Genomic DNA, 9,358 nt, shown 5'->3' with positions numbered 1-9,358 from the left:
GCAGGTTTAACAGTAGAGTAGTTCTTTACTGGCAGATAAGGTTCCAATACTTTACCACATCAGTTGTCACAGTTCAGACTTTGCTTGGAAAGGCAGATCTTCCACAGTTTTGCAATTTCACAGTTCTCCCAGTTCTCCCATCTGCAAAGGTAGTGAACAGGTCAAGGTCTTTCTCTGAAGCAATCTTCCTTTCACTGCACTTTGGTCTCAAGCTTTAGTATCTAGAAATATGGATGCAATATCTCTTGCAGCTTTCTGCTCTATCTCACCTTATCTCACTCCAATTCTATACTCACAAGCGGATCCACAATGTCCTCTGCCAGATGTGGCCCTTGGCAGTTCCCAGTCTGCTTTTAAAGTATGTCCAGGCTCCTGAAGCCTTTCAACTCCTGGACAGGTTAGCTGTGAAGTCGATATGTCTCAGACAGGTTACCTCCACAGTCTGTTTTGCATGCACCCTCTCTCAACACTGGTATGCTCCACAATGTGACTTTTACTTTTTTCTCTCTCTATTTTTTTAAAGCTTTTTTTCTTACATCTTTGCTTCTCTCACAGGCTTGCTTCTGCACCCTTCTCTGTCTCAGCTTCAACTCTTTGCACAAGCCAATACTAAGCCAGTCTCTATGGGAGGGTGGAACTTGCTCACTTAGCAATGGTTGCTAATGGGCTGTTAACTCCGTGTGCAAGTTGCATACAGAAAATGTATAATGCGCACTTTTAACCCTTTAAGCAGTGGACCACTGCCATAGCAGTGGGATTCTGCAATTCTCTCTGAAGCAGCTCTCTCTCCCTTCCCTCTTTTTTTTCCACATGGACATGATGGTATAAGCTGGGATGTCTGAAATAAACAACCTACTGATTGCTTCTATCCATCAGTTATTGTCCAATATGGATATGACCATGTCAACATGCAAGCACTGAAATCAATGGGCCTATGAATGTGATGAACCCAAATGGTTGGGTGTCATGGAGTACATCCATGGTCTCATTGATTTCAATGTGGAAAACTACCTACTGGAAAACATTGGCATTTTTATCCATTCTAGTGAACGGGATCATGGGTGGAAAACTGATGCAATAGATGACAATTTTTATCATTTGTCATATCTACAACAACAGATTGGATAACAGGTGAAATGCTGAAACCATGGTAACAACATACAAACTCCATGCCCTGATACATTGGAAGCCATAATGCAAGTACAACAAGGTACCAGTGATGGCCACCATGCCTTGTACATTGACATCATTACCCAATGAAACCCTACAACCAAGAATTCTGTTACTTTCCCTTTAAGCTATGGAGAAACAGTGTAAAACTCTGTGGTTTTATCCTCCAGTTTATCCGAAGGATGGGCCGTTCTCTTCACAGATGACATCTTGCTCTAGAGAAGAATCTAAACAGCTTGCAGACTTCCAGCAGCAAATACTCTACATTTGTAGAGATTCTGTGGATTAGCGAGTCTTTAAGCTTATCTCAGATTGAAAATTCTCTTAAATTCCAGCAGTTTGCAAGGTTATTTGCAGGCTGTTACCAGAGAACAACAAGCTGCTATTTCTTCTATGCCACCATTTTCACGTCAGATCAGCATTTTATAACATTATTGTATATTATCAGCAATCGGCATATCAGTGCACCAAGAATACAATCAGGTCTTATCCAAAAAATATACATGAGCTACCAACAGGTGTAGGCAATGGGTTGATATTCGGTGCTGTTGGTATAGGGGGTACAGGAAAGAGCCAAGTACCTGTAGGAAGACCTAAAGGCCTCTCAGCCTTGTAAGAAGAGACCAAATGGCAAATGGTAAGCGTAGAGAGTTCACATTGGAATCTCATATTACATACATTTTTGGCAATTATTATAACTTTGATTCTGCAATGAGTTTGAGAAGATCTGGAGCATTGTTTTAGAGATTAAAATGCTCAGAATGAATGATTATTATTAGTTATACCCAAGGCAAAGAGAATTAATCAACAAATGTCTCTCTTGGAGACCTCATCTGTTTTTTGAAATCCCACTCCCTAACTTTCCAGATGAGGTTGACTACTTGTAATGTTATCTGCAAACATCTAGCTCATGGCTTCTCTTCCTTTTTCTTCTCTTCGCCAGCCAGAACATGTTAGTGCCTTGGTCTTACTATTGGTCCAAGTCCATGTTAAAGCCATAAGTAACGTACAGTATGTTCCCTCCTGTCAAAACTGCATCCAAAGCTGCTCCTCACCATGAACTGGGAATGTCATTACAAGTGAGGCCCACCTCAAAGTCTGGAAAGCATTGATCTAGGAAGATGCTAATATCAAACAAGCCCCATTCCACTTTTTTCCATCCTGCTTCAAACTGATGACTTTTTTTCCATTGCACCAATAAAGCTGTATTGAATAATTATATACCCCTCCCAACTCTCTCATTGGGTCACACTTGTAAATAATCTCCAATATGCAAGAGTAGATTTGGCATTTCTGGAGCCCTAAGTTATGTCTGACGGCCACATCATGCCACTAAGCTTTTCCCTGCTGCACTGCTAAGTTGTGCCCTTTTGGCCCATTAAGCCCCACTCTCAGTATAGCAGTGCACCCTGGAAACTTCTGCTACTGCTCTACAGCTGGGAAGAGCCCCCTTCCCCCATTGGACCCTTGAGCAGCTCAACCAGCTGCACAGGCGTTATGTTCACCCTTTATTTAACCATTTTTTCACTTCTTCAGCAAGCTGCTTGTGGCCAGCAAGGAACCCCTCTGTGGCCTCTGGGGCTCCAAGCATTTGCTTGGTTTGCATGGTTGCAAGTGTATACAAAAAAAACTCCATTTGAGTCGTAAAATATCATACAATAATCCAACCACTATATAAATCCATCGTCATTGTACACATAAGGAAATACACATACCGGGAATCAATGGCCAATCATCCATAAAAGCTGAGCAATAGCAAAACAAACAGGGGGAGATATATCAAGACTGGCACATCTCTACCCTGCAATGCGCCAGAAACGGAAGTCCACGCCAGCTACTGGCTGGAGTAGACTTCAGCTATAACTGCCACCACTTTCTGGATGAAAGTTATAGTAAGGGTCCATTCAGACATCCGTAGAATGGGTGCGGAACGGGTGTGGACCTATTCATTTTCAATGGAGCTGGAAAAGATGCGGACAGCACACAGTGTGCTGTCCTCATCCGCATTTCCGGTCTGCGGCTCCGCAAAAAAATAGAGCATATCCTGTTCTTGTCCGCAGCTGCGGACAAGAATAGGAATCCTCTATTAAGTGCCGCCGATGTGCGACAATATGTGGACTGCAAAACACTACAGACGTCTGAATGGACCCTAAATGCGGGGGTACGAAGCCACACCACCTTTTTCTCTGCACTTCTCAAAAGTACAGAGAAGATCAAAAAGTCGTAAATTGTGACATACCATTCATCTTATAGTGTCTGGACAGTATTGCCATATAGACTCCATGATACAACCAGTTAAGTGTCCAAAAAATAATCCCTTTCAGAACCTACATAATACTGCCATATAGAGCCCTCATAACGATGCGATTCAGTTTCCAAATAATACCACCGAATATTAAACCCAAAATAATACTAGGTGGTTTTAATATTCTCCTGGGACTTCCATTCTCAGGGGCCCTCTAGAAGGTAAGGCTTTAAACAATTGCCATTAGGGTTTCTGTATTATATATGGTGGCTACAAAGACGGAGCATCACTAAGCTTAACTCCACTCATAAAAATATGTCAAGACAAAAAGTTTTTTATGAAGATGCTACATGGACATGTGTGGATGAGGCACAAGTGCTGTCCCTCAAAACTCCTTTCCACAGTGTGTCTGACTTCTCAGAAGATGGACAAAGGTTTTTTTTTGGGCATAAATATGATTATTCACCCCAAGTGCAATATTGATGTTGAGTCCACTTTTTTGTGACTCCATGTGTTCAATTTGTAATATTTTGTAGTTCAAGAAAAGTTTCGGCAATTTGTTTTTTAAAAAGCAAAAACTAATCCAAAACAAAAAGAGAACAAAATTCCCATACCAACATTTCACAAGCTGCTTTAATATTCGCCATGATTGGTGGCATAACTACTTTACATGGGGTGCAGAAGTTGCAGTTGCATCCAAACCCTAAAGCTTAAAAGGGCTGGCCCTATCTCATACATTGGTGGCATATCTAGGATATCGATATGCCACCAATGTCTGATTGGAGCAGGTCCCGCCTTTGGGACCCGCACTCTCTGTAGAACGGAGCCTGCAAAGTCAAGGAGAGCGGACTGCAAATGTGTGGTCGCCCTCCATTCATTTTTAAGGGACTGCCAAAAATAGCCAAGAACTGGCCCCAAAGAAGTGAATGGAGCGGTGGCCACTCCTACAGAAATGAATGGAGGGTGGCCGCACATGTGTGGTCCGCTCTCCTTCATTTTATGGGCTCCATTCCAGAGATAGGTGAGGGTCCCACATCTAGCGATATGCTACCAATGTGTGAGATGGACAAACCCCTTTAAGGTGGCCCAAAAGGTCCCTAATTCCCATAGGAGAGCACAAATGCTATAAATGACATTATGTTGTGGTGGCCATGTTGCAAATTTTGCATTACTGCCCAGAAGCTTCAGTTTATGCCTCTGGTAGCGTATTATTATTTTTTTGTCTTTTTTTTTTTCTCCCACTAAAAAAACTACGTCATTACAGCACCCCAACTGTTTTCTAAAATGAATCAAAGATTTCCAAATGTAATATGTAAATTGACACAAATGCAAAATGCTCACACACACAAAAGAGGAGGCATCGAGCAGTTTATAAAAACGGCACATTTATTGCTACATAACGGTTATGTACATGGCTGCATTGAATAACTACTGTTGAGAGACAGGTAATGGCCTACACTAAGCTGTGCATTTTTTTTCTCAAAGAAACTCCAGCACACAACCTGTTTGGACACTTCTACAAATCAGAACCACACCAAAACATGAAAAAAATCGAGGCACTCAGCCACACATTGAGAACAAGGTGTAACTGTTCTTTTTTTTTTTTTTTGTTATTTCGTAATTTTCCAATTTTTTTTTATATTTTTTTTCTCATGTATTTGTTCAGCCGCAAATAAAATGCCCCCTCTGCGACCAATAAAAAAAAAGAAGTATAGAAAACGGAAAGGGAACCACCATACAATTGCATCTTTATAACACGAGTTAAAGAACGAAGTATAAATAGTAAATAAAAAATGAGATTTTAAGTTGATGATTCCAGAGAAATATTCAGAATCATACAATTCCAATAATTGTCCGATGGTAAAAAAAAAAGAGAAAAACAAAAAAAATCTTGAATGTAAGCCAAATATATATTTTTCTTATTTTTTAATTTTGTTTATTTTATGCTTTAGGGAATACTACAGTCTATTTGAATAGCAAAAAGAGCACTAGACAAAAGAAACGTTATAATAAAAGCCAGGCACTGATACATGGTGAATTTCTGCTTTTTTTTTCCTTATCTTTACTTAATTGCATTACAAGTAACAATGAAAAAGGCCACAGTTCATAAATTTTCACCATTACATATGTCTATAATACTTGAAATTAATATTGAGAGCCCAGCACTGCACAAAAATGCATCAACTTCAAGTCCTTAGTGGCAAAGAATGAGGGGTACACAAAGGCTTGGTACCTCGATATGCCAGGATCGGTGTTCAGTCTTGAGAATTTTTTTGCTCCAGTTTTTATTTGTGCTTCTTTGTTCGGATACTGTGCTGCTTTCCTCTAGGGAGGTACCACTTGGTGCTTATGACACACAGAATATCCTACCTTTGCCTAATGTGGCAAAATTAAACTTTTTGCAACTCCAAGATTCCTATCAACCACCCTTTCCCCTTCAAAAAAAGAAAAACTGTGGGAAATTGGAAGACTGAACCAGAACTAGTTGCATTGCTGGTTGGGTTAACAGTTTCATTTTCCTGTTCTTTGCCCCTAGATGAAGGAAAGTGGCAAAGACTTCCCTTCTATAAGACAGAATCTGTGTCAGGTGAAACATATCCTGAATTGAATGTGGAGGTGGATCTCATGACAATCTTTTATTAAAATAAATAAAAAAATAAAAAATAAAACATGTGTCATATGTACACTGGGGGGGGGGTCAGCTATTCTGATTCTCACCCCCCCCCCCCCCCCCCCCATGGAACTAACCAGCCAATTGACTTGCCTTACCAGGGGTAATTGGAGACCCCATTACGGTCCCTCAAATTTACATTATGACACCACATTCAGGGGGATCTCATGCCGTGGCTACTCCTTTAACAAATTAGGTTGTATAACTGGCTAAAGAAAAATAAAATTATGCATTGTTGAGCCTTGAATTGGACTGGGCAGTGCCCTCACTAGGTACAGAGGGGCACTTTACAGTTTTATATCAACCACTATAAAGAATACCATCGATAAAGGGGGTACAGAGGTAGCAGTAACACAGGACCTTGGTAGCAGTAACACAGGATACGCAAGTATTATCTAGTAGGCATGTGGGGGCGGCTGTTACAGATTTTGAATTGGGGCTCAGATGTCACACCTCTGATCCAATCCTTGTCTAGTTGCCTGTATGAAATGCTGTGGTTATACAAATTTTATCTAAACCATGTAGGATTGTTAGAAAAAAAGATATCTAAAACCCTATGCAAATAAAATGTATGACTATTAGGGTATGTCAATATTTTTGTGCAACTGAGACTGGCCTACAAATAGAATTGGAATTATTCTTTACGTGTTAATGGCGAAACAGAAAAGACAGTTACGCAATATTTCAAGCTTGGAAAAAGAAGCATTCACGTCAACTTTCAGTTAAAAATAGAAGCACCACTTTATGTTGTCAGATAGGTTTACATCATTGTTCAGTTATATACTCACTCTATTATTATACAGTACTCATGCCCACATTGCTATTACTCTGCAGTTTTTATCCCTTCGCCTCTTAATTAGAAATTCGCAAAAATTTCGAAACATTTCATACTGACACTGAAAAAGCACCAAAAGGGTTGCGATATTCTACAATAACCTGTGCAGAGAATAATTTTTATTTTTTTTAACCCATATTATGTTGGAATAAACTATTCAAGGTATAACCTTTGAAAATGGGCAAAAAGATCATAATACAACGTACAATATTATTTTTCAATTTTTTTTTGTTAAATGAAATAACATCAAGGGCAAGGGGAGATAAACCCATTGATTTCTTTATAGCGTAATGTACAAACAACCCTAAATCCACCTCCACATTTACAAAAGAAATGTATAAAACCGATGACGGCATCTCATTTTCCCCACATTTAACATATTTACAGATTTTTTTCATCATACATATGAAAGATATGAAATGATGACAGGGAAACCTTCAGTCTTGTTCATGAATGGAAACAAAAACACACAAAAAAAAAGGAAAACATTTTTGAAAATTCAATTTAAAAGTTGATTTTTTTTGTCAACTACACAGATAAAAAAAAAAAATCCAATACAACATATTAAAACACATAATAACAAGTCTACATGTAAAAAATATAAATTTTACATACACAATTTCAAAATAATGATACTTTGTCATTTGTTGCATAAAATTTACAAATGAATGTATATAGCTGGAGAACAGATGGACGTTTAGACCAATGTTAGGGCATTTTTCCATGGTGATAATCCTACTTAAAATGAGGGATAGAGTTTACTACACGGCAAGTTTGTGTGGCTGGAAATAAAAATAAAATAAATCTAGCAAATGCCTGGTGACGAGGACAGTATAGAGATGATACTGTATCTGATAGAATCTGTAGTGGTAGCAAGGTCAGTACATGCCAATATCGGCAAGGAAAGTGACGCCAAGCTGTTGCAAAAATTATTTTAAAAATCCAAAAACATATCACATTCGTACTGGCCCACAAAAACCTAAAAAAAAACTTGTAGATGATGGTTGCGTACTCATAAAGGTAGCCCACCCCCCAGTCATAACGCCTTCCAAGATTGGGCCATGAAACTGCTATTTTTTTTTTTACAAATGGCAGCAAGTGGTCATCGAGCACACAAATTCTCCTAGTAGACACCTATCAAATATTCCGACCACATCAGAAAAAAATATATATTCTTGTTGCATACCGCTTCAGCTACATATGTAGTTAACACTTGTAATTGCTTAGCTATATCACAGCCACTTACAATTTTTTTTTTCCTTTTTTTTAAGTATTATTTTTTTTTATGATGATACAAACATTGGAAGGCACAGTGGTAACATTTTGTAGCATTCTAACCTTGTACCTATGAAAAAATCCCAGAATAGAGTCAAATGTGCAGCTTGGCAAAACTCAAGATGCCATTTTTTTATATTTTTTTTTAACTTTTTATTTTTTTTTTGCTGCCTGCACTATGTACATGGTGTGTCTTAAGACCTGCTTTCCCATAAACTGGAATAACAACTCTGTTTCATGACTGAGAAGCAACTCTAGGCTCAGCGTATTATCCTGCATTACCTCCCCCACAGAGTTCACATGACAAGTCACAAGAACAAAAACGAGGAAAAAAAAAAAAAGGGACAGAAAAGACGCACAAAAAAAAACTATTTACAGTAAAGTCTCTTTTTTAAAAAAGTTATTCATCATTATTATTTATACAGGAGCAAAAACAGTTTTTAAAACAAATGAACCAAAGTTTACCATATGCACTACATTTTAATATATATTTATATATATATTTATATATTTGTCATAGGTCTATTAGATCCATCTGTTCCTCCTACCCTAAAGGAATGGCTAATATCATCACTTCATTTTTTATTTTATTTTTTGTTAAATCGGACACTTGCTGGTTTTGTAAATATCCGGCCACCAAAGCCCCACCCCCGCTTAACCCAGTTTTTTTCTCCAGAAAATATAAACACTAGTGGAATTCAACATCAACAAAAACTTGTCTTTTTTTTTGTTATTTTGTGTTTTTTTTGTCCCCCCGAAGTACACTTTTTCATTATTGCAAGTATACAATTTTAAATTAAATATTTTTTTTCAGACTTACAAATTCATTATATTTTTTTTTTCAAAAGTTTAGGCACAAATGCATTGATCCACGGCGTGGAGTAGATTGCCATTCACTGTCTAGGCTGTGTCACTGTAGCCTTGAACGTACTGCTCCGGACATTCTGTAGGATACGTTGAGAGTCCTCCTCCGAGATGCGCTCTTCTAGCGTAGGGAATGCTGAAACCTCTTGCGTCTGTAATGCATATATCTACTCAGACTTGTCTTATTTTACTTTACAAAAAGGTCTGGGGAGAAATGTTTATATGGGTTTAAGATAATACAGCTGTTAAGGAAGTGGCTTCCTGCCTAAATGAAGAAATGCAAAAAGAAACTTGGACC

At 38.4% G+C, this 9,358-nt stretch overlaps 1 protein-coding gene across 14 annotated transcripts in view; it reads right to left on the bottom strand.

Moving 5' to 3' along the window:
* Positions 1-4,780: 4,780 nt before the first annotated feature.
* Positions 4,781-9,358, bottom strand: part of TCF4 (transcription factor 4) — a 374,657-nt gene continuing 370,079 nt past the window's right edge. For all 14 annotated transcript variants that reach the window (XM_044276370.1, XM_044276361.1, XM_044276362.1 and 11 more), the window contains one exon: positions 4,781-9,357. The gene's annotated coding sequence lies outside the window, so the exon portion shown is untranslated. The remainder of the gene's footprint in view (position 9,358) is intronic.

Source organism: Bufo gargarizans, chromosome 1 (genome assembly GCF_014858855.1).
Source record: "Bufo gargarizans isolate SCDJY-AF-19 chromosome 1, ASM1485885v1, whole genome shotgun sequence".
NCBI classification, from domain to species: Eukaryota; Metazoa; Chordata; class Amphibia; order Anura; family Bufonidae; genus Bufo; species Bufo gargarizans.
Note: the sequence above shows the minus strand (reverse complement) of the source record. Positions and strands in the feature narration are given on the sequence as shown.